The sequence below is a fragment of the Eucalyptus grandis genome, chromosome 6 (genome assembly GCF_016545825.1).
Source record: "Eucalyptus grandis isolate ANBG69807.140 chromosome 6, ASM1654582v1, whole genome shotgun sequence".
NCBI classification, from domain to species: Eukaryota; Viridiplantae; Streptophyta; class Magnoliopsida; order Myrtales; family Myrtaceae; genus Eucalyptus; species Eucalyptus grandis.
This window is the reverse complement of record NC_052617.1, coordinates 23,610,620-23,637,774: the sequence shown is the minus strand read 5'-3', so window position 1 is coordinate 23,637,774 and position 27,155 is coordinate 23,610,620. Positions and strand designations below refer to the sequence as shown.

The window sequence follows — 27,155 nt, the reverse complement described above, 5'->3', positions numbered from 1 at the left end:
TAGCTCTTGCCTTTCTATAAAGCGGCATCTTTTGCTATAGTGACAAAAGACAAAAAAGAAAAACGATACAACGCCAAAAATTAGGAAACTGCCTTCGTGCTTTATTTGGGAAAGAAGGTCTATGGGAAAATGCAATTCAAAATGTAATTTCCCATTAAATTGTTCGAATAGATACGGAACAGCGCAATAATTCTGTAATTATTCATCCAGCAAATCATAAACCGTACTTACCTTAAATAAGAATCATCCCTTAAAAAACTTTAAAATCCCTAATTAATCAAGCCGGGTCATACGACCCCTGGACTTGTTCTTATGTTAGAAAGCACAAATCAGACACTGGAACTAGAAGTGGCTGCTTCGATGTCAAATAATAAAAGAGCAGTCGATTCAGTTTGTTCATTTCACTGATTGAAGTCCGGAGAGAATCACATCCCGTCTCGTCAAGTACACTTTGAGTCTATTCATCGTCCTGTCGATCGGCCCACAAGTTCTTGTTGATCCTAGTCAGTTGCTCGGCCACTTCCCTCATTGTTGGCCTTTTGACGACATTAAAGTTTAAGCACCTTCTAGCAAGCGAACCAACTGCCTCAATCTCCTGCAATTCACCTTCGTTGGATGCCTCGAACTTTGTCGTATGGATGAGTGTCTGGTTCTCCATGGGGAGATGAAAAAGTGGACGGCGTTGATTTTTTCCCCATATTTTGCTCATTGAGTTGGCATCTCTCCAGTGAGAAGCTCCACATTTTGCTCATTGAGTTGGCATCTCTCCAGTGAGGAGCTCCACAAGGACAACCCCAAAACCATAAACGTCACTCTTCGTGGTTAATTCACCAATGGTGAGATACTTAGGGTCAAGGTAACCTATTGTGCCTTGTACTCTATCAACTATATGAGTCTTTCTAGGTGATATCAAAACCGAGGCCCCGAAATCAGATACTTTTGCTGAGTGCTTCTCGTCTAAAAGTATATTCAGAGACTTGACATCACTGTGAATGACCGGCGGGTCAGCAAGGTAATGCAAGTACTCAAGGGCCAAGGTAGCTTCCGAGGCAATCCTGAGGCAATCCTGAGGCAATTCTTCCACGAGCACAAAACGGTTGATCTCTTGTCATGAATGTGGTGATAGAGAGTCCCATTAGGAATGAATTCATAGACCAACAATGGCACATTTGTCTCCAAACATATGCCCAGGAGCTTGACCAAGTTCTTGTGATTCACCTGAGAAATGATGCTGATTTCGTGTAGAAATTCATCGTGAGTACTTAAGAGACAAGTCCTTGTTCATTTCTTTTGACTTATTGACAAGGACATCTCTAGGCTTCTTGACTGCGAATAAAACGTCACCGTCAATTCTTCCTTTGTAAATTGAAGCAAAACCACCCTCACCGAGCTTGTTGCTAGTATCCTAGTGATTGGTGGCTTTAGCCAACTGTGCCTCAGTGAAGATTTTCACTCTTTGGTGCTTCAAGATCTCTCCTCCATTTTGCCTAACATATCTCTCTTTGGCTCTCCTCTTGATATGAAGAAGACTAGCCCACTAACAACTACGCTTAATGTTATTGATACAATGACTACCACACAAAATAGAGTAATAAATGAATTAGTTGCTCCCAAAAATTTGACTTAGGTTATACGATGAATTCGGGCCTTTTAAATTTAAGAACTAAATTTTAATGTTAACTTGACCCCTTGAATACTTGGACCTCAGAGTTCTTCAACCTTCGACTCTTAGATCGGAGGTTTGTCGGTAATTTTTTTAGTTAGACTCAATTGAGTTCGTTGATGTACTTTTGGTCATGTTGGTAAACTTGCAATTTTTAGATGAAGGTTGGACTTTTAGCCTTTTGGCCAAAAGGGGTTGGTGCGTCTTTGACGTGAAGAATAAAAAGCAGTTTGGTGTGTGCAGTGAATATACGACCAGAAGAAAGAAAAACACGGTGCGACCGGGAGTGTCTCTTGGTGAACACCAAGAAAGAAAAGGAAAAAACCCAGATGAGGGGCACTTCTATGGTACTTGGAATGGATTCTCGGATTATAACGGATCGTAATTTACTGAATTTGCAATCATTGGGCGAGACTGACCTTTTTTTTATCCGATGGTCATCGAGTGGTGACCAATGATCTCTCCGTGGAAAAGTAGGATCGAATACAATTTCAGAACATCTCAACATAAACCAGATCAATAGCAAGTGGACTCGCGATCAGCAAGAATAGAATAGTTCATTAAGCGACCATCACAAGGAATAGAATTACCTGCAGCGGTTGTGGCAAGACTCGAAATTTGGCAACCGACTTTGCCATCACCAGTCATGCCGAATGGGCAGTCGCAGGTGTAGTTCCTGGGCATATTCTTGCAATTTCCATGCAATGGGTATCGTCGTGGATCCTTGCATTCATCATTGTCTATATGAAGCAGAATCAATGGTGAACTGTATATGCACATGCTTGTATTTTTGGCTTCTTAATATGTGTTGAAGCATCTAACTCGACTCAATGAAAAACTGGTGCGAGGAAATTGGACCGCAGAAAATTTGGCCCAATCCAATCGTATAAACTTTGGCTTGCAAAGAGAACAGAACGATACCTTGACATCCTGGGGATAGTGGGGAGGCATAGGGAATCCCCGTGGACCCCGCATCACAGAAGCAACGATAACCCTGCCCGCTCCTGAAGTCAGAGCAGAAACTAATGGCACCACAAGCAATTTAGGGTGTGCATGGTTTAGGCGGACGGTTCCTAACTTAGAACCGGGAACCGCCCGTTAGGGCTGATTCAAAAAATTGAACTGAGATTCACCGGTTAGTTGCATGGAACCACCCAGAAACCGAACTACCGGTCCGGTTCGGTTTCTGAGTGGATCCATGGAACCGGTCTCACCAATAATAATATCATTTTCTAAATCCTGCCGTGAGTACTCTTCATATCGAGTAATATACTAGAAACAAAAAGTTACAACAACTAGAAATCAAAACATAATGTTGAAAGTGAAAGAAGGTAAAACTAATTATAAGTCAAAAGCCACAAGTTGCTGCTATTGAGGGTGACCATAATTTTTCGGAGGGCCAAATAGGAAAAGGGACGGATGGACAAACCTGCTACTATCGAGGTTTCCTCGTGAACCCTAGCCTAAGGGGTTCCTGGGTTTCTTGAAAGCTCTGATCCTGACGCGAAACAACTTTGGTTTTCGACCGAAATTGCTAGTTCTTCGCCTAACTTATTCTTCTTCTCCTCCTCTGCTTCTTCGCGTGCTTGTTTTTTGCCCACTAACTGCTAAGCGTTTTGTCAAGGTGTGCGCTTCGGACTTTTCAGCTTCAAGATCAGGACCTCTCCATCTGGTTTGACAAGCATGATATTAGATTACCCACTTCAATTATTTTTTTTGTAATTATTTGATTTGGGTTAATTATTTAATTTGGGTTTGTTAATTAGTAATTTTAATTTTCTTAATATTAAAAATTAATATATTATTATAATATAATCGGTCAGTCGGTCCGGGTGGACGGATCCACCCATGAAACCAGGAACCAGACCAGTTCCCTCAAGAACCACCTGTTCCGGGCAATTCCAGTCCGGTTCCGGGCGATCTGAGCGGGTCCTGATTCTTTTGCACACCCTTAACAAGCATAGCTCGATCAGTTCGATTGCACTGCTTGCAGGTCAAATCCCGTTCAACTGCCCAATCCAGGACAACGTTTTGAGTATTTTTTAACGAGCATATCATCTGGGATAGGAAGTCTGTAATCGGAGACGTTAAACAAGTCCTGGCCCACTAAGAACGCTGACCCACAAGAGCTGAAGTCCTGAACTGAGGTGTAATTCGTTGAGCTGCTCATGAATATATGAAGGCTCCTGAGGCTCCTGGGGATCGATGTTTCACAGCATCTGTAGCCGGAGCAATAGCTTTCAGCTATGAAGTTAATGTCCTCGCGGCAATAGGAGAAGCATCCACTCCCGGAAGTCCTAGTGGCATCCAAGATAACAGCCGAGGTGTCGCAACCGAAGACAGTGAGCTTGTTCTGGGTGTCTGAGAAGTGAGAATGTATATTGCCCGTCTTCACCAAATGTGATCGAAGTGTCAAGACAGAGTCGTCAAGCAGATGGCCATTCTCGTCATAGCAGTCGAAAGCTCTGTACTGGCCAATGGTCATTGTCCCGTTCTCCACGGATATGTCCAACACCGGAATGCCGTCGCCGAGAGACAGGTCCCTGGAGTTCCACGCGCAACTTTCGTCGAGTCCAGATGGGAAAGGCACGCTCATGTTGCCGCACGTTCGGTCGCAGTTGTCCTTCACGGTAAAAGTGGCCAAAGCCAAGGCCACTGGAATTGAAAGAAAGCACAACACAGCCGCTCTCGTCTTTATGTTTTTCCATCCTGTGCCTTCCTCTGGTTCTCGTCTTACCGGTTTTTATAATCCTTACTTTCGTTGATGCAGATGCCTTGGGGGCAGCGAAGTCGGTCAGCACATTGGAAGACCGGGTCATCGCTACTGACCCGTGGGAAAGTGATTGCCGGCTTTTCCGGCAAACCATGTTTTTGATTCATGAACAAGTTATAAATATTACCTCGTACAAACTTTTATTTTCGTCTGAACCCGATACAAACTTACTTAAATATCCTTACCAAAAAAAATTACTTAAATATAAATGTGAGCAATTAACATATTCGTTTTCATTTTCACTCAAATTGCAAACATTCTAAAGCCATGATTGTTTCAGAAGTTAGGAAATTTTTCAATTCTCGACGACGATGTAGTAATTTTATTTGACATGAGAAGAATCGGTTTTTTCAAATCTAAAAGTTTCGTTATTAGTTATTTAATAAATACTCTTGGGAACTCCTTAACAACATAAAATCTCTTGCTCAAATTCTAAACAAAAACAAAAACAACCATAAGAGACATTCTAAATAGAAACTTAAATTGCTTTGCTTCTAGGGATCTCGTGAGAGTAATTGTCAACATGATGTTCCAATAAACTTGTCGGTCACTCAAATTCCAAATGAGTGATCTAAACAAAACTCTAGTGTGCTATGCTGCCTATGAGTAAAGAGATCCAAGCAGCGACTTCTCACATTATTGCCCCTTAATCTTGTATTGTGACTTCTCTTAACTTCCACATTTTTCTAAACTTATCCCTTTTGTTTTTGGGAAAATGATACAAGTGATCCTTAAACTTTAGCCCAATGTGCAATGTGATTTTTGAACTTTATATCGATGTGCAATGTTATCCCTAAATTTTTAATTAGTTCAATATGGTCTCAGGACTTTTGGTACATATTTAATTTTGTTCCTTAACAATAAAATGTCCTTGATCTCGAATTAATGGGATGGCAACACCAAACACTTTCATATAATTCAAAGACTATATTAAACATGTACTTAAAGTCTAGGGATCACATTGAACAAATTAAAAGTTTAGGGACTGCATCAAATAAATTAAAAGTTTACATATCACATTACATATTAGGCCAAAGTTCATAGACTATTTGTTTCATTTATCCCTTTGTTTTGTACACTAATTTGTCTACATTTTTACGAATATTTCATTACCAATGTAATTTGAGAGAACCACCACACATGTATGCACATTGGCGTTCTTGCATGAAGTTTAAATACCTCTTCCCCTCCATCATCTTGATTGTAATCTCTTTCCATATACTATAGTATTTTCTATTTTTTGACCTTCAAGATATTTTGAATCTTCGAGCATAGTTACATTATACCTTCTGCACTTCGTGAAAAAAATAGTTCTAACACACGTTGTACATCCTTGATTTCTATAATTTTTGTCAGTGGATCTCAGAATTTTTTCTTTTATAATCCGAGAACGCAACCATAATTAGCTAATGATATGGAGGGAGACTGAAACAACAACCCACCACCATGACCATTCACTCAAAGTTGAATTCCCCAAGGTAGGAGTCGAACCCACAACAATCGATTTTTTGAACCGAAAGCATGAGAACGGCTTTACCATTGGGTCAATTTCAATGTAGGTTCTCCAAATTTCACCATACATACAAAATAAATAAACAGAATAAGACCCATTAGTGTTTAAACAAGAAGGGAAGTACACGGGCTCCATATCAATATCGGGGAAGAATTGACAGGTCGTCCTAGAAGCCGGACTTCACAAGAAGCCGTTTGGATGTTCTGGCAAAAGAAGGCAGCATTCACCAGCAAGTCTTCGTCTCGCTCTGTGCCGTAAAAAATTCACTAAGAAAAATGACATTTTGGAGAAGAAGTGACAAAATCGTCCCTGCCCGTTTTTGTTTGGTGTGTAGACATGAGATTTGTACCTTTCCTTGCACTACTCATGAGAAGATACAGTCCGCTAGAAATTACTATCCATTGAGGATTAGAAGGGAGGTTGACCCAGAAAAGTTTCTCAGTCCTCTCAAATATCAGCTGAAATTTTATCAAATTTTTGCGGAAGGCTAATTTGAGGATCCGTGCCATGCGCAAACACTCTTTATACTAATATGATTATTTAGAACTCCGATGAAATAGTGTACTGATTTATAGCACTTTCTAAAAACATTAGAATCGATCTTTCTATTGATCTTTCTATTTTCAATGCAGTAATATAACATTGATGTTTATTGTGAATAAGTTGTAAAATAGGCTTATGATTCTATAACATTAAATTCTTTTGACAAATTAGTGAGACAAAGCATAAAGCACTAATATAAACATTAAGAAAACTGATAATATAGTGATTATAGAGTTCAAGATGCGATGTTAGTCAAACTTGTTTATAGAAAAAAGAGTAATGTCCAGTTAGGATACTATGTAACGTTATATTAAATTTAACCAAAGGTAATTAAAATAGTATTTCGCTAGAATTGCTCCCGTGCGACGAAATATCTTATAAAATTTATAGTATAAAACACTAAATATACAAAGCGGCTAGAGTCCGAGGTTGGAGCGGTTCATGAGCAGTAATGACTGTATCCATCCTCGCGCCACTCCTTTTAGGGGGTGGGGCCAATATATTTGATACTGAGAGACTTTTACCCTATTTCCGGAGATGAATTTTTGCTGGGGAATGAATTAATATGCAATGGAAACAAAAGGGGAGTGACATTTCTAACTTATGGATCATTTCCTTTGAAAATTAAAGTGTTGCAAAAAGTTCCGAATCTATGTCTCCTCCCAAGGATGCTCCAACAAACAACGTTACCAAATATGAAACAAAACTCCTATTAGCTCGCTATCGTCAATGGCATTTCATTCAGTCTTGGAACACACTCGTTTTCTCGAACATTTATAGTACAAATCTTAAAAGTTCGGGCGGTCTTTCCTATGGCTGTGTGATGATAAGGATCTTAAGAGTTGAGAATAAAATGTAGAAGACAGATTTGAGAAATTTCTATATAATTTGATATATTCATAATGAAAATTACATCAGCCTTTTTATAAGCTTTTATGAGATGACTATTGAAGGGAACATATCAATCAATGATATACACTATCAAATGAGACATATACATAATCTCGAAAGATATTTACAATCAATTAGATTTCATAATATCGCTAACACAGAGAGAAAGGCCTTAAAATTCTGAGGAACTGGAATGGGATAATGGATTGCGGAGATCAGAGGGATTCGAGATACTTAGTAGGATGTGCAAGTCAAGCCAATTGTTAATAGATGGATGAAGAAAAGGAAGATTCTCCCTGTTGACATGGAAGTAGACGATAGGCCAAGAAGTTGTTAAAGGAGAAGTTTGGAGGAAAGATGAGATAGGGTTTGCAAAGAATGGCGAAGGAGGTAGAGGAACCGCGCAATAAGAGGAAGTCTCCGTATGTACAGGAAACACACTATTTCTAAAAAGAAAAGAAATACTTACTTGAAGGAAATAAGAAGAGGAAACTCTTAATGCATCAAACTTTGGACTGAATTAAAGGAGATGAAAGAGAGTTCGCGACAACTGAAATTGGTTCGAGCAAAATTTCTGTCAATCCGATGTATATCTCTAGCTCAGAAATAGAAGCTCTGATTTAATGATCTACCCTCACATGCATGCAGAAGTTCGTTTACAAGGTAAAGTGCATAATGCATTGATGTCTATAAGTCACGGTCAGTAAGCGGAATCAACTCCGCTCACTTCATGGGAGGTCGTGACCCCGTGAACCTGTGCAAGACAACATCACACGTACCGAACATGTTTGCCATGATATAGAAAGGAAAAAAAAAATTTTAAAAAAAAAAAAAACCTATGCTCTGATGTCTCTTCTCTGCTCTAATCCTTGAAGAGGAACTTATGTTTTTAAAGAGCACGTGCTAATAATCCATATTGTTTGCTCTATTACCTATTAAGGAGAGTAGTGTTAAGAACAAAAGACAGCAGCTTATTCAACAGCAAATAACAAGAACAAAAGCCAAGAGAATAAATGAGGAAGAAGCTGATTGTATGAATGATGCCGAGAAGTGTACAGAAAGAAGAAGATCTACTGTTAAAAATAAAGAAAGGAAAGAAGAAGGATGATATACGGATCGAGAGATTGCATGAAGAGAGGCTGCGAAGTCGGCTAAACCATTACTCTGCTCATCCACTCTGTTTTTCCTTTACTCTGTATCTTAGCTGTTGTGACCGGTATTCGGTTAGTCCCTTGCAGTTAGGAAGTTGACTATTTCTTCAACAGCTCTTGTGTAAAATAGATTCATTGAGAGAATCAGAGGAGATATAAGAAGTCGATCTCTCATATTGTAAAGTTTCAAGGAAGTTGAATAATAGAAGAAGTACATTCATCAAATTCTCTCTCTCTCTCTCTCTCTCTCTCTCTCTCTCTCTCTCTCTCTCTCTCTCTCTCGTTTTCTTCCATCTCTTTTTCTGTTCATGAAGTTCTTCATGGTATCAGAGCCTGCATCCTGAAGAAATCATCTCAATACTGCATAAAAATGGCTGAATCTACAGCAGATTGGAGTCAGGAATCGAAGCCTCATTGATCTGTGAGTTGATATTCTTCATCTTCCTTCAAATCTCTATCATCAGAAATCGATTTGCTGCATCATATTGCAAAAACCAGTAGAGGTTGTATTCGAAACAAGTGGTGTTCAAAGATCTGGAAAAGTAGAATGGCAGCAAGAAGCTTGAGATATCCATTTCCCATTCATGTCAACATCTCGAACTTTGTTACAATTAGATTAGCTGAGGATAACTTCCTCCTATGGCAAGATCAGTTTCATAGGTTTCTAAGAAGCCAAGATCTGTTTGGGTTTGTGAATGGAGAAACTCCACCGCCTGCTAAAACTCTACAGGTAGAAGAAGGAGATCAAATAGTTGATATCCCTAATCCTGACTATAATGATTGGATTAAGACAGATCAACTTGTTTCTTCTTGGGTTAGTGGTGCTGTTTCCGAAGACATACTTAGCCTAATAATCGGCTTAAACACAGCCTATGAACTTTGGCAGGCCTTGCTTAATCGGTTCACCCAAAAATCTGTGGCAAAGGAGTTTGAACTAAGAGGAAAATTGCAGGCTTGTCAGAAACGTGATAGAGCTTTATCAACATATCTCAGAGAGTACAAGACAATATGTGATCAATTAAATGCAATAGGTAAACTAGTGGATGAAATAACAAAACTGTTTGGTATTTTGGAAGGTTTGGGGTCCGAGTATGAGAGCTTTAAAACAACAATTTATTGTTTAAAACCTCAACCGGAATATGATGAAGTGATCTCTCATCTAGAGAGGTTTGAATCAAGGCTGCAAAACTATTCCTCAAGCCAGTTCAGTCCAAATCTAGCCTATTATGGTCAAAGGAAGACTGGAGCTATACACAAAGAGGAGTTTAATAGAAATTTTGTACAGCAAAATAACAGTCTTGAAAGTTCAAGGGGATATAGTCGTGGAGGAAGAAATATTGGAAGAGGAAGGCCATTCAGTAACAGATACAGAAATTTTGGAAATCCTGGAAGAAATATGAATTACAGAACTAATAACTCGAGCTATGAACAGGGGAGTCAACATCTTAACCAGGTTAATACCCCCGCTACTTTGAGTTCTGGTCAGGGGTTCAGACCATATAATGGTTCAGCTCAGAGGTATACAGAAGCCAAGATCTATCCATCCTCAAATTTAACTCTCCATAAAGATGTGCAGATGGAGAAAACAACAACAAACACTCGACCGGGAGTGTCGGATCTCGAAAAAACCAGGTCATGATGCATTGCACTGTTGGTATAGATTTGATAATTCTTACCAAGCTGAAGAGATACCGACAGCTCTATCAGCACTCCATATTGAGGAAACTAATGGAAATGAGTGGTATCCTGATACTGGAGCAACTGCTCACATTACGGCAAATGCTGGTATTCTCCAAAACTTTTCTAAGAACGCTGGTACTGATACAGTAATGATTGGCAACGGTTCATGTTTACCTGTGAAATATATTGGGAATACAATGCTAACTACTACTACTACTACCTTGCCTCTAAAAGATGTGTTAGTTGTTCCAGCAATTAAGAAAAACCTTCTTTCAGTCTCTAGACTAACCGATGATTATCCCTGTTCTTTTGTCTTTGACAAAATTGGGGTGTACATAAAGGACAGCATCACCAACATAACCAAGATGCTAGGGAAGAAGGAGAAAGGACTATACAGAGTTGATCCTTGTGCTGCAGAGGTATTCTTCACTCAAAGACAGAAGATTACAGGAGAAAATGTGTGGCATCAACGGCTAGCTCATACAAATCAAAATGTCCTGAAGCATTTGAAGAATCAAAAGTTAATCCAAAGTGTCATACGTAACCACAATCTATATGTAGAAGTTGTCAGCTTGCTAAGAATACTGCTCTACCTTTTCCTATGTCGAGTTCAGTAGCTAATAAACCTCTAGAACAAGTCCATTGCGATATCTGGGGACCTTCTCCAGTCAACTCTTATCAGAATTTCAAATATTATGTGATCTTCGTTGATAGCTTCTCTCGGTTCAGCTGGATGTACCCATTGAAACGAAAATCAGACTTCTATGATATCTTTCTTATGTTTCAGAGGTTAGTAGAAAACCAGCACAACTGTAAAATCAAGAGGTTTCAATGTGATGGTGGGGGAGAGTTTGTCAGTCACAAGTTTAAAGCTCACCTACAGAGTTGTGGCATCCAACAGCTTATTTCTTGTCCATATACACCCGAACAGAATGGAATACCTGAAAGAAAACATCGACATATAGTTGAGCTTGGTCTGGCTATGTTATATCATGCAAAAGTCCCATTAAAATTTTGGGTTGATGCATTTATGACAGCAAACTATATTGTCAATATACTTCCTACTCCAAAGTTAAAAATGCAATCTCCCTTTACCAAGCTATATCAGCATAAGCCAAGATATGATCATCTCAGAGTGTTCGGGTGTGCCTGCTATCCCTGTCTTCGACCCTATGCACAACACAAGATGGATCCACAATCCCTTACCTGTGTTTTTCTCGGATACAGCACTCATCATAAAGGATATCGATGCTTGGTGCCTACCACTGGTCATGTGTACATCAGTCGACATGTAACCTTTGATGAGACATTCTTTCCTTTCTCTAAGAAGCTGGCAACACATTCCTCAACATATACACGACTATATAAACTATGGATAGAAGAAGAGAGATTCTTACAAACTCCAAGTACAGAGCTTATCAACACTTCATCATCTCATCAAACAAGGTATGTTCAGAACCCTCCAGCTGAGCAAGTTTTTACAGAACATATAGATCTTATCTCTACAACTGTATCACCTGATGATCAAGTTCCATCTACTACTCAAAGTATGTCTCCACAAGTAAACATATATGGAACCACAACAGTGACAGCAACAGAACCAGCTATCAATCAAAGTGTTTCTAACATACAAACACAGTCTATCCATCCTGTGCAAGGTACACAACCTACTCATCACATGCAAACCAGATCTAAATCTGGTATAGTCAAAGTGAACCCTCGATATGCATGTCTTGCTCAATACCAAATTCCTCCAGAACCAAAATCAATAAAATCTGCTCTAGCAGATCCAAGATGGTATCAGGCAATGCAAGAAGAAATGAATGCCTTACATCATAATCAAACTTGGTTATTGGTTCCTCGTACTAATAACATGAATGTTATTGGCTGCAAATGGGTGTTTAAGACTAAACTTACTTCTACTGGAAGTCTAGATCGCTTGAAGGCTCGTCTAGTAGCCAAGGGATTTCATCAGGAGGAAGGAATCGACTTCACAGAAACCTTTAGCCCTGTGATAAAACATGCAACTGTTAGACTTATCCTCTCTGTAGCAATGGTAAAACACTGGTCTATACATCAACTTGATGTCAAGAACGCCTTCTTACATGGCACCTTAAATGAAACTGTGTACATGGAGCAACCTCCTGGTTTTGTTCATCCACAGTACTGTCAATATGTATGTCTGCTTCAAAAATCACTTTATGGACTGCGTCAAGCACCGCGTGCCTGGTATGATAAATTCAGCAACTTCTTGCTTGAAGTCGGTTTTTTCTGTAGCTCAACTGACCCCTCTCTGTTCATACTTCATCAAGGACAAGAGACAATACTTTTACTTCTATATGTTGACGATATAATTCTAACTGGTAGCTCAGAACAATTGCTACAGACTCTTATTCACTCACTCAGTGTTCAATTCCATATGAAAGACCTTGGCCAGCTTCATTATTTTCTTGGAATTGAAGCCACACAAACGTCTACTGAGTTGTTCTTATGTCAAACCAAGTATGCCGTTGACTTACTGTCTCGTGCAAATATGACTGACTGCAAACCTATTGCTACACCTCTCTCTCTTAAACTAGTCATACTTGAAAGAGATGTTGTTCTTCTTCCAAATCCCATGAACTACCGAAGTCTCATAGGTGGCTTACAATATCTCACTATCACCAGGCCTGATCTTGCCTTTGCAACAAATATCCTATGTCAGAAACTACAGCATCCTACTATTGGAGACTTACTTCAACTGAAACGAGTTCTTCGATATGTAAAAGGAACAATTCACCTCGGTATTTCACTTCACTCTCACAGCTCTCTCAAATTATATGGCTTCTCTGATGCAGATTGGGCTGGCTGTCTTCAAACTAGACGTTCTACCACAGGCTTTTGTACTTATCTCGGTTCTAATCTCATCTCATGGACAGCTAAGAAGCAATCAACTGTTTCTCGTTCCTCCACTGAAGCTGAATATAGAGCCCTTGCCTCAGCAACAGTTGATCTTACTTGGATTACTTTTGTTCTCAGAGATATTGGAGTTTCTCTTCACTCACCAACCATATTATTCTGTGACAATCAATCTGCCATATCTCTCACAGCAAATCCTATACTTCATGCTCGAACAAAACATATTGAGGTTGATTTCCACTTTGTTCGAGAAAAAGTTGCGTCTGGATCCTTGTGTGTTAGATATGTTCCCAGCCATAACCAAGTTGCTGATATTTTTACCAAGCCACTATCTAAACTAACACACTCCTCTCTTCGTCTCAAATTGGGCATTGGTTCTTCACCCCTGCCCAATTTGCGGGGGGATGTTAAGAACAAAAGACAGCAGCTTATTCAACAGCAAATAACAAGAACAAAAGCCAAGAGAATAAATGAGGAAGAAGCTGATTGTATGAATGATGCCGAGAAGTGTACAGAAAGAAGAAGATCTACTGTTAAAAATAAAGAAAGGAAAGAAGAAGGATGATATACGGATCGAGAGATTGCATGAAGAGAGGCTGCGAAGTCGGCTAAACCATTACTCTGCTCACTCATCCACTCTGTTTTTCCTTTACTCTGTATCTTAGCTGTTGTGACCGGTATTCAGTTAGTCCCTTGCAGTTAGGAAGTTGACTATTTCTTCAACAGCTCTTGTGTAAAACAGATTCATTGAGAGAACCAGAGGAGATATAAGAAGTCGATCTCTCATATTGTAAAGTTCTAAGGAAGTTGAATAACAGAAGAAGTACATTCATCAAATTCTCTCTCTCTCTCTCTCTCTCTCTCTCTCTCTCTCTCTCTCTCTCTCTCTCTCTCTCTCTCTCTCTCTCTCTCTCTCTCTCTCTCTCGTTTTCTTCCATCTCTTTTTCTGTTCATGAAGTTCTTCAAGTAGAGCTAACTACGAAGATTTTGTTGCCATGATATTTGAAGAGTAACTTAAGTTTGCAAAGAGGGAGCATGAGCTAGCAATGTACATCTCTTATCGCTCGATACTTACGGAGGAAACAGTGCTTACAATGGAAGAGCATATGCTTGCGTAAGAAGAGCGTCTATAAAGCTTACCCGACTTTCATTAATGGAAGAAAACTTGCGCAGAAACTTGCCCTTACAAAGATTCATGTTCCATACTCTGAAAATTATAGCTCTTGTATTTGTAATTCTTGAACAGAAAACGCTTCTATTATACTTTGATGCTTAAATAGAAAAAAAAAATTAACATGCTCTGATGCTTAAATAATAGAAGTTGATTCTACAAATGATAAATCAACTCTTCTTCTTTTTCCTATTTTTCCAAAAGTGATCTTATTGCAAACCTGCTTAACTTGGGAAAATATGATCTTAAATTTATTCATTTCATTTGACACACGGGAAATATGACATGCATGCCAAGTACTTTGATCTAATTTTATATATAACTTTGGCTGAATGGCAAAAAAATTTACTTTATACACAATAAATAATTCAAAATCTTCATTCGTCTGAACATATTTATATAATTAAAAGGTATAGAAAGTTTTTATATCATAAAAGGAGAGCTTTTTGGATAAACTTCCTATATTTTCTAAAGTTAAAAAAAAAATTCTAAAATAGTCCATGGATAAGATTGAACATATACTAAAAGTACAAAGATTACATTAAATAAATTAAAAAATTCGATCACATTAAACGAATTCTATGTTGCTACGTTGTCCCTAAACCATTAGTTTCATGACGTATAATTTTGACCAAAAAAAAAAAGCCTAAATGAAACCTTTTTGTATTGGGCTTCGGTGCACCTCATTAGATTGGCAAAGCCCAATTTCTTATGTGTTTTATAAGCCATATTGGACTTTCCCACCAAATATAGGGCCCATTTAAGAAAAATTTAAAGTAGCATTGGGCCTCCCCGCTTCGAATTAGATATAAGAATCATTTTCCAAAAGAGTCTTAGAAATTGTATAGTAAGGCCCTTCGGTTTTCTAATTCATTGGACTTAGCCTCTTTGCATCACCTCAGATACGAGTCTCATTGTCCTAAAACTGTCGAAATGGCATTTAGGCTGCTCATGGACAAGCCCAGTTTCGAATTTGCATCGGGAATCTTTTTTAAAGTTGTTTTTTGCATGACACTTTTATTGACCTTACAACGCTTGAGGCCTAAAATTCATCCACTTGGGTGCCGTTGGGTAGTCAAAAGGGATAATGATACAATGGTCCCTAAATTTTTTTATATATAGTTAATGTAGTTCTTGAACTATATAAAAATATTAAATATTATCATTCCATTAATTAAAGATCATGAAACATGTAATATTTTCATATAGTTTAAAAACTAAATTAAACTTTTATAAAAGGTTCATAGACCATATTAAATAAATTAAAAATTAATGAATCACATTGGACAAATTAAAAGTTTATGGATCAAATTGCACACCATGCTCAAGTTCAATGACCATTTATGTCATTTTCCCGATAGTTAAAACACTTAGCTTTTTTCAAACCTTCCATGATGATTTCCCAGCTATGAAAACCTTGGCAAGAGAGATGAATCGAAGTTTAAGCCCTTAATGTATTCTAAAAGAGCAACATATTCATGAAAGCAATGTAACTAGGACTCTAGGACGCATGGAGTTCTGTTTCTCATATTTCATTGTAACAAAATCTTGACCCGGGGCATATAACAAGACTATGTTTAATGCTTGCCCAACGCGGCTAGGCTTGTTTTTTTTCCACTTTTATTTACCATCTCATTTTTTTGATTGCTTTACGTACATTTTTCATATTTGGTAACTTTTCGAGTGTGTGATTTACTACCATAAATGCTTGAAAATGCAGACGCATGAGAGGAAATAAAATCGACCGAGACTGTAAAAAAAACTTCCTTTTAAGAATAGAGGTACCGACCAATGGGCGTTAACCAAATACCTGTACCTAATTCTCTGATTTGTAGAGGTAAAGCGATCTCTCATGTCATACCTGACTTCTAACTAGTCTACAATAGATTATTCACAACTGCCTATTTTATTTTTATTTGATTAGTAATAAATGGGAAAGCAAATTGCGATCAATATGACTTGAGAAACTCGTGTGAAGCACAATTGCTACCTTGCAAGAGAGTTATTCGCACCTGTGTAAAAATTCGCCTACTCCCTTGTGGTTTGCCTCAAAAAGGATTACGACAAATAAACATTTAACTGGAAGTGTAATGGTTGTTGCTGCAATTAAAAGCGTCATCAATACTTAACGAGACATTTTTATCTCGACTGTATCGTGTCTTTGGAATGAATAATGAAGTAATTGGAGTGGAAAAATCTTAAAGAATTTGCCGGCATGTTGCACCACAACTTGCCCATCTCAGAAATATAAACATCCGCAATCATCACTGGTTGCCAATAGGCACCATCGGCGGCCCAGCTAGAAGAGAGGAACCAGAGATGGTGGGAAGTCTTATTGACCATGTCCACCACACCTGGAATGTTCCCCTTATTTCAGAACTATTTGATAGCAGCATTATGACTGAAATTCTTAAAATCCCAATCAGACCATTACAAGCCACTGATCAGTTAGTCTGGACAGCCACTAAGGATGGAAAGTACACAATTAAAAACAATTATCAGACTCTAGCCAGCAGCAAAGCGAAGCAGAGAGACCACCAAGCATCAACATCATATCAACCACCCACCATTCTTTGGCGTAAAATATGGACAATTAACACAGCTCCGAAGATCTGTCAATTCCTATGGCAAGCATGTCAAAACGCTCTTCCTACCAAAGCTCAACTTTTTTCTCGACATATCACCCCTGATCCAATATGCGAAATTTGCAAACAGAACGCACCGGAAACGGTTGAGCACTTATTTTTCTTTTGTTCGTGGACAACCGGGATCTGGAATCACTCGCAGCTCAACATCACAATATCTCCTCTAACTATTACTCGCCTAGATGCGTGGATCACAGCAAGAGCAACGAGTCGAAAGCCGTACCTGGACTGCAAACGATCGCCCATGTTCTGTGGAAGATTTGGTGCTCCCGTAACAATTATATCTCCCGCCGAATTTGTCCAGATCCAGAGTGTGCTATCAATGATGCTCTAGCACAGGCACAAATCTAGACCGTTTCCTCCCAACACGACTAGCGAACCGCCCACTCCAGAACAGGGGACTCCACTGATCGCCCATCAATACCCGTCTGGACACCTCCGCAACGGGGATTCCTTAAATGTAACATAGATGCATCTCACTTTCTAAGTACTTATCATGGCACTATGGCCTGTATAAGCAGAAATCACCAAGGAATTGTTACCGATGTCTATACGCAAGAAATCACAGCAGCTTCAGCATTTCAGGCAGAGATTCACTCACTTGCCCTAGCTCTTAAACGTCTGCTGCAATAGGGCATCAACATGGAGAACATCATTATGGAGAGCGACTGCTTGGCTTTGATCGACATCCTTCAACAGAAACGACCGCCGCCGTGGGAAGAACGTGTCCTTTTCGCGGAGATCGACAGCTTCCTCTCTTTGTGCCTTAATTTGCGTCTCCAGCACTGCAGAAGAGAGGCAAATGGGGTTGCGGATTGGGCCGCCAGAGCCCATGGCAGAACTGATTTGGCCCACAACTGGAATATATTTCCTCCATTTATGTTGCAAAGTCTGGTAGCTGCAGAAGCTATAGCTTATGGATGTAATGTGCTATTCCCATGTAATGCTACCTTTAAGTAATGAAATACCTATATTTCTGACCCAAAAAAAAAAAAAACTTGCCCTCTTCTAAGGTTCCTATTCCTGCACGTTGCATCAATGTCGAGCTGGCATGATTTTCCAAAAATCAAACAAGAGAATTCATATATAATTAATGTTATGATCAACCTGTTACATCATATATGTGTATATGATCAATCTATAATATTAATAAGAAAATTCTTGGAAAGGAAAAGAATTTGTCTTGCACGCAACCCTAACCATATCTAATTGCTAAAAAGGCAAAATATTGCATACAAAAGGACATGGCTCCTAGGTTCATTGCGTCGGAAGCTTCAAACAGAGGCATTTCACTATGACCATTGAAAGTACACTACAGTAAATAAAGAAACTCACTGGTCTATCAATCAAATGCAATTGCACTCTTTGATGTGAGATTCACCTCTGGAATCTGCATGATAATGGATCCAATCCAATGGTCTTGGGTGCATGAAAATAAATTGCAGGTAAACAAACATGTACTATAACTAGTTTTGCTAAAGAACATACATGTCGCATTAATAAATTGGAATAACATTTAAATTTTCCCCATAAATTAGCTGGTTAAAGAGTTAAGAGAGATCTTATTTTGCATCTTATAATATAATAGTAATAATTGCATTCCATAGTTTAAAAAGTTACTTTGCATTGTCCATTGCTCTGGCTAGACTGTTAATCCTTCTAAAAAAAAAAAGAAGAAGATGCGTTTAACCATAGTTTTATGACCATCAACCAAGTCCCTTCTTTCAATTTTTTTTCTTTGTTTCGAACTACTATTACAAATGTACTTTTGGATGCTAATCTCAAATACTGCCATATATTATTAGAAAATTCTTGAGATTATAATTTTTTTTTTCTTTAGATGATTTTATTACATCTTTATATGCCATAAATAGGATTATGGGTACACATCACGTCACTGTGCAATGACCTCCTCCGAATGAATCACTGACATTGCCAGAATCTCTTTTTGTTTACTTCTTTGCTGGCACGTTGTCTTGTTTTTCAAGTGTGCTAGACATAATGTGGTCACCCTGTGATCGAGCCCAGTGGTTTTAGTGCTGATTCAAGCCACACTTGCGTGAACTAGATGCACAAAAACACAATAAATTGCAACCATTAGATGGTGTTAGTCTCATTTGAAGCCCACATAAATTGATGACGGAGATACACTATGCTTATTTATATATGGAGCATGTTATTGTTATAATTATTATTTTGGGCGCAAGGTCCGGCCAACTGGGTCCGAAGCCAGCATAATCCAAGCTACTTTTCTTTCATTTTTGTAAAGTTACTTTAATTTATAGAGGAGGAACATAATGGACTTTGCACCAAATATTAAAAAAAAAAAAAAAATGATTGTTCAATAGAGTACTCTTTGATCAAAATAATTTGGTGATGACTCTTGTCTTTGTCAAATTTATTTTGTTATAGAACCTCGATTTATTTGTCGAGTGATTAAATAGTAATTTAGGTACGATAAATTCCATCTCAGCATCTCACATTTAGAATAACCTTCCTAGGTATATTGTGGATGGAGTTTGACTAGATGCATGTGCATCAACGAATTGATTTCATTCATAACATTTGTTTAAGTCGAATAGTCCACATATTTTATATTGTTAAAAAAAATGTTAATGACTTATTTTGGACTACGTGTCAAGGTTTTCCGAGTTTTGATAGCAAATCAATTATCCTTTTGATCTAAGATAATTCAATCAAATTTAAAAGACAATCGTTGTTCTATTCACCTCCTTAAGGGGTCTTCTCCTATAAGTGATTTTAACTTCTACACATAGTATCACTAATAATTTAGAGATTTTGATTGCACTTGCATGTAATTATCAAATGAATTTTCACATATTTAGAAGGCATCACCCTTATGATATTTATTAAGTAACCAAACAAAATAGCAAATGATAATTTTTAATTCTGATTTTCCATTGTAATATATGTAAGCAATATGTATAATTCAAATACTTTTTCATAAAGTATACATAACCATTACTCTCAAGAACTGACTGACAAGAATTCATTTGTTTTTTTAGGACAATAACTAACATGTCTTCTCTCCAACAATATAATCATAACAAAAGTCCAATAAGAACACCACGACTGCAAAGTTTTCTCTATACAGACACTTGTATATAGTTGACACGTACTTATTTTCCTAGTTGATAACTAAAGAGCAGAAAAAAGTGACGGAATATAAGACCATGTAAAACTTACCGTTTTTCCCAAAACTTTAAACTACTAAAGAAATGTCAACAACTTATTTATTGTAAATTAGCTCACAAAATAATAAGGCATTGTACTTTCTTGTGGTCGATTAATTGCTGAAAGCATGAGACCCAAGAGAAAGTGTGCCTTCATTATTTAATGCTACATCCATCTAGCAGGCATAGTTCACTATTTCTTTTTGGAAAATTAGATTATCCACCACCCGTATAAAAAAAAAATCACATAAGCAATCTCATCCATTCTTAGTTTAAAGATTATAACTACCCATTCTTGATTTGAGACTTATAACTATCTACTCTATCATAGACATGCAAATATACTATATTAATCCAGCATTTTCAATATTCCAAGATTCAAATAATATAAAACCCATAGAAGTAATATAATTATATTAACAACAATCCTTCGTGACAAGAGCTCGTTGACATAAAAATAGGATTACATATCTACGGTATCGCGAAAGTCATCATCATCTTTTCTTGGGTGCGCTTCATGTCATTGAGAAAGGTCCTCCTCTAGATGGATCAACTGAGAATCTCACAATCTCTCTTTTGCCTGATGGTTTTAGTGCGGATCCAAGCCACACTTGGGCAGAAGTACAACCCAAGTGCCATAACTTGACATCAATGGACACTTAAGTGCCATAACTTTAAAATGGTACACTTGAGTGCCGTTTTGAAGTTAAATGGGACACTTAAGTGCCACTCAGCGAAGATCCAGCCAAATGGCTTACGTTGCAACTTTCCGGCGAGCTTGGTCCAAAACGACGTCGTTTTGCACGGCGACGTGGCGGAGAAAATGCAAAACGACGCCGTTTCGTGTCTACGTGTAAATAATAATATAAAAACTAATTAAATTAAATTTAAAATATTCAAAAAAATTAAAAAAATAAGAAAAATTTTAAAATTTTAAAAATTAAAAATTTTAAAAATTTTAAAAATTAAGAAAATTTAAAAAATTAAGAAAAAAAAAAATTAAAAAAAAAAAAAAAAAAAAAAAGAGGGAGGTCGAATGGGGCGGCGAGGGAGCCGCCCGTTCGACCTCCCCCTTTTAATTTTAATTTTTTTTTAATTTTTTATTTTTCTTAATTTTTAATTTTTTTAAATTTTTCTTAATTTTTTAAAATTTTAAAAATTTTCTTATTTTTTAAAAAAAATTTGAATATTTTAAATCTAATTTAATTAATTTATATATTATTATTTACACATAGACACGAAACGCATCGTTTTGCGTTTTTCCGCCACGCGTCATGCAAAACGACGCCGTTTTGGACCAAACTCGCCGGAAAATTGCCATGTCAGCCATTTGGCCGGATTTTCACCGGAGTGACACTTAAGTGTCTCATTTTACTCCGATATTAGCACTTAAGTGTACCATTTTAAAGTTATGGCACTTGCAGTGTGTCCCCCCGCGTCTTGAGTTATGGCGCTCCGGACCCCCCAACCTCGCCACACTTGCCTAAACCGGATGCACAAAATTTCAATGAATTTCAACTGTTAGATGATGTCGTTCTCACATGGTGTCCCGTGAATCGACGTTGGAGATCCATTGAGCTCATATAGATGCGTTGCTTTTAATGTTTTCTTGTGTGCTGGTCGGGCCAACTGGGTCCGATGCTAGCATGAAAGCAAAAAGGCCTCTTTACACGTTAGGTACTTTTCTATGTTTAATTTTTGTTGTGTATCACATGTTACCTTTATTTGGTCTCGATAGATGGGCACAATAGATTTGCATATAATATCAAAAGTGATAGTTCGAAAAGGGACTGAATTTTTTAAAATATTTTGATATCTTAGCCAAATAATTCTGTTTTAATATCTTGAATTAATGGCTGAGTGATTAATCTTTAAAATTAAATACGACAAATTCTATCACAGCGTATCACATTCAGAATAATCTCGTTCGCCACCCCATGCATGGAGTTTTACTAGATCCATGTGCGTGCTTTGCTGATATTTTTTTTTTTAAGTCAGATATTATGTATTATGTATACCATAAAAAAAGAAGCTAATACCTTTTTTGGAGTTTGTGTTAAGGTTTTTGGGGTTATGAAGCAAGTCAATTTCCCTGTTAATTTAGAATGATTTCAATCAAAATTAAATCACAGCAGTTGTTCTACTCACAGCCTTAGAAGGGTCTTCTCCTATAAGTGATCTTAATCACTGCGCAAACTTGACTAATATTTTAGTGATTTAGATCGCACCTTCAGGTGACATCATATAAATTTTCACGTATTAAGAAGGTGTCACCCTTACGACACTTATTAAGTAATCAAACAAAAATAATATATCGATAAGATTTAACATTGATTTTTGTTTACAATAGCCGTATATGCTATAACTACTCTCTATTTTCTCCGGTATAGCATTTCTTTTCTTGCAATTATGTATCTTTACAACAAGGGTACTTGCGCTCATTTTCCGCAAAATCACATATGTACGCCATGAGCGTGCACACATTTTAGTCCACCTCCACCTTAGCCATTGGCCATCAAGGGCACGAATGATAACCATTCTTGCTATAAATTAATTTATGAAAGAGAAATAGATTTTTCTATTTCTATTTCTAAATGAGTTTCTGAGGAAAAAATCGTGTTTGATAACGACGCAAAATTTATATTCCTGAAATAGAATTTCGTTTGATAATGATACACAATTTCTCCTTCCTGAGGGGTGGTAGCAACAACGAACAGCCGACGCTCAGCGAACGGCAAAGGCCGGCGACCGACAGCAGCACTCGGCAAGCAATTGGCAATTGGCAACTGGCAACAGTAGGCGGCAGCAATGGACGGTAGGTGGTTAGCCAACTAGTAGAAAGAACGAGCAATAAGAAAAAATTTATTTCTCATTTCTATTCTAGAAATAGAAAAGTAAAAAAAAATTACTTTTCATTTCTATTCCAAATTTATTTCTGAATTAAAATTTTATTTTATAAATAGAAAAATAAAATTGTGTTGCCAAATGGATTTCTCGTCCAGAAACAAGTTTGGAATAAATAAATAAAAAATTGTTTCTAGGAACAAAAATTTTGGATTGTCATGCACACCTGAAATGCCCATCAAAGCCATGTGGGTAAACTTGCTATTTTAAGATAGAAGCTGGACCTTCTAGCCTTTTAGCCAAAAGGGTTTTGGGTGTTTTTGAAGTAAAAGGAAAAAGAAGTGCGGTGGGCGCAGTGAATATACGACCAAAAGAAAGAATAACAGTGTGCCCCCGTGGGTCTCCCAGTGAATACCGAGAAAGGAAAAGAGCCTCAGTGAGGGCCGGTTCTGTGATACGTGGAACAGATTCTCCGATTGTAACGAATCGTTAAGTCCTCGTAATTTTTTGTAACTCCTACACAAAATATCCTAAGACGCAAAAATTTACAGTCTTTGCGATCAACAAGCGAGATTGCCTTTTTCATTTTATCCAACGGCCATCAAGTGGTGATCAATGATCTCTCGGTTGCAAAGTAAGTAGAGAAATTATTTTGCTGAGGACTTCCAAGAGTACTTATTGAATAACCAAGTATGAAGTATTTCGGTTCAAAAAAACTGTTTTTCTCTTGTTATCCTGTGAAACAATCATGGCTTTATAATGTCTGCATTTTGAGTGAAAATGAAAGTGTATATAAACATCACTTATATTTAAATTTATGTCAGTTTGCATCAGGAAATATCCACAGCTTGTACAAATGAAAACATGGTTTGCGGGAAATGCCGGCAATGACTTTCCCACGGGTCATCCGAAGCATCGGCATCGACGAAACTCGGTTAAGAAAAACCGGTAAGAGGAGAGCCAGAGGAAGAGCAGATTGGAAAAACGTAAAGATGAAAGCGGCTGTGTTGTGTTTTCTTCCGATGGCCTTGGCCTTGGCCACTTCTTCAGCTAAGGATAACTGCAACCCAAGGTGCGGCAACGTGAGCTTGCCTTTCCCATTTGGGCTCAATGAAAGTTGTGCTAGCTCCGACTTCGTCCTCCCCTGCGATCACACATCGGGGATCCTGTCCTTTGGCAAGAACGTTCCGTTTTACGAAGTTTCCGTGGAGAACGGGACAATCACCGTTGGCATGTACAGAGCTTTAGCCTGCTATGACGAGAGGGGCTATCGCCTTGATGGCTCTAACCTTAACCCGTGGATTGAACTTGGCTGGCTATATACAATCTCGGACACCTGGAACAAGCTCACTGTCTTTGGTTCCACTGCTCATATCTCAGACGCCGCCCAGACTTTCGGCAGTGGATGCTTCTCCTATTGTCACGAGTACATCGACTTCATGGCCAAGAGCACTTGCTCCTGTTGGAAATATATCTTGAAGATTCCAATTCGTTGATTATGATTCAGTCAATCATGGATTAGTTTTGGTATAGGAAATAGGAAAATAGAGATTCATTTATTATTTTTTCATGTTTTATTCTTTTGTCTCTTACACTATAAATTTACCAATGTAATGTAAATGTACAAAATGAATATACAGAGGAAAAGCCTTTTTCCAAGTCTCCATTACATTTTCAGTCATGGTATCAGAGCAGATACTCCTGGCTTAGCTTCCGCATATTCTTGAATTGCCACTGTTCTTTTTCTGGCCTATTGTTGCATGATCTTTACCTACGAAACAGACCAGCAAAACGGTTAGGAATTCAATTTTTATTTGGTGCCATGACAAATAATGTTGAGAACTCCTCAACAGAGGAGACACCTACCTCAGATCCAGCTATTCTACCTAGCGAAGATCGAGTTTCTGTTCAACCATCAAAAGAAGCTCTTTCTGCAAGGTTGATTCAGACGTTAGGCCAAACCTCCGGCCCAGTCCAATGGCCTCCATCCTTTCCTCCAGCATATGGACAAGTATGGACCCAGTATCCTTTTGGCCCATCGCCAGGACAGGTATGGACCCAATATCCTTTTGGGCCATCACCATCTGTAACGGGCCCAACAGTAGCATCGGGCCAGAAGAATTCGGCTCAGGGATCCGGATCCATTCTGAATCAAGGAACCGGATCTATCCTAGGTCAAGGGATGAATCCCTACTCGGGATTTCAACCCGGATACGCGCCGACGGGTCAGGGATCCGGATCTAATCCAGGTCAAGGGACAAATCCCTACCCAGGATTTCAACCCAGATATACGCCGCTGTTTTTTCCGGTTAGTGGCGGTGGCCAGCCTGAACCCGACGATCCTCTCTACACCTCGCCGGCCGATGGACCCGAATTGAAGCTCATCGGGATGCAACTTACCGGAGCAAAGAACTACACGGCTCGGGCTAGGGATCTCCAACGTGCCCTTGTCACCAAAGACAAGGACGTCTTCCTCAACGGAGCCGTTCCTTTTCTGGCCGACAAGCGACTCCAAAGGCAGTGGCGCAAGTGCAACCAACTGGTTCGCACCTGGCTCAGCAACTGCCTCGCCCCAGAAATTGTAGCCGGACTTCCACCTACCGAAGATTCCAAAACCCTCTGGGATAGCATATGCGAGATGTATGGACGCCTCGACCAAGCGAAGCTGTTCACCGTCACTCAAGCTATGTCGGAGTTGAAGCAAGGGAACCTCTCGGTTACCTCTTGCTTCAACCGCCAATCTGCTCTATGGGATGAGCTTGAGGTTGCCGAAGAACGACTCGAGGGACCCGAAGACACCCTCCAACAGTACCGCAAGATCAAAGAGAGAGAGAAGACAATGAGATTCTTACTAATTCTCAATGAATCCTTTTCGGCTTTCCGGTCGCAGACCCTCGCGATGGACCCTCCACCAACGCTCGGCCGCATTTACCAGTTGGTCGTCCAAGAGGAGCACCATCGGATGGCTGCCGCTGAACACGCTCGGGTCGGTGAAGGCATGAGCCTTGCCATCCTTCCCTCCGGCGAGGCAACCTCCAGCAGAACCTCCACAGATCTGGAGAAAAAAAATCGTGGCTACGATTATGGTGAGGAGAACCAGAGGAGGAAACCCTAAGTCTTTGTGATCCGACGGCTTGGATCCAAGATCTGGAATGGACGGCTAGGATCGCCGATCCAGAGTGGACAGCTCAGATAGAAACGCTGGATCCGACGACTGGGATCTCAGCGCTAGAACAGACGGACGAGATCGACGCGCTGGATCGGACGGCCATCATTTATCCGCGGGTTCAACAGAATCGAACGGCTGGGATCATGCCACGTCAGCAAGAAAGGTCAGTGGGCAAAATTCCATATTTAAAAATAAATATTGCAGCTACTGTAAACATCCGCATCATACTATTGAAACGTGTTGAAAGCTACGTGGAAAACCTAATGACAAAGACAAAAAGAGAGAATCCATAGTTTCTCAAGTTTTTGCACAAAAGGCAGATGGATCACCTCACCAGATGATCACTCACCAGATGATCACTTAAGAACAATATCAGAATATTGTACAAATGCTGGATCAACTCAAGACTAGTGATAAAGGTGCAGGATTCTCATGTACTTTCCTATACAATAAGAATTCATTTTCAGTTGATGTATGGATTATCGATTCAGGTGCTAGTGACCACATAGTATGCAACAAAAATCTGTTTTCTCACACATATAAAATGCCAAAATCCCCTGTCACGGTGCGTCTTCCAAATGGAAACATCACAAATGTTACCAAAACTGGCACCGTACATCTTGGTCAAAATTTAATCCTAAAAAATGTCCTATATATTCCAGAATTTGAATTCAATCTTTTGTCTGTCTCAAGAGTATGTGATGATAACTCTTGCTATGCCACATTCAATTCAAACAATTGTCTTTTTCAAGACCATTCGACTGGCAAAGTGATGGCCTTAGGTAGTATGGTAGAGGGACTCTATTTCTGGAACAATTCCCCAGGAGATTTAGAATTATTAAATAAGCATGTTTCTTGTAATGTCATCAGTTCAAATAAAAATCTCATTTCTCATCAACGATTAGGTAACAGTGCTTCTTTTCCTCATCCAAAATGTCCAATATGTCCTTTAGCTAAACAATCTCGAGCACCCTTTCCAAAAAGTACATCTCACGCAACAGATTCTTTTTCTTTACTCCA

General features: G+C 38.7%; 1 pseudogene; it reads right to left on the bottom strand.

Annotated features, from left to right (window-relative positions):
• Nucleotides 1–457: 457 nt before the first annotated feature.
• LOC120294383 lies at nucleotides 458–4,482 on the bottom strand (annotated as a pseudogene).
• Nucleotides 4,483–27,155: the final 22,673 nt, after the last annotated feature.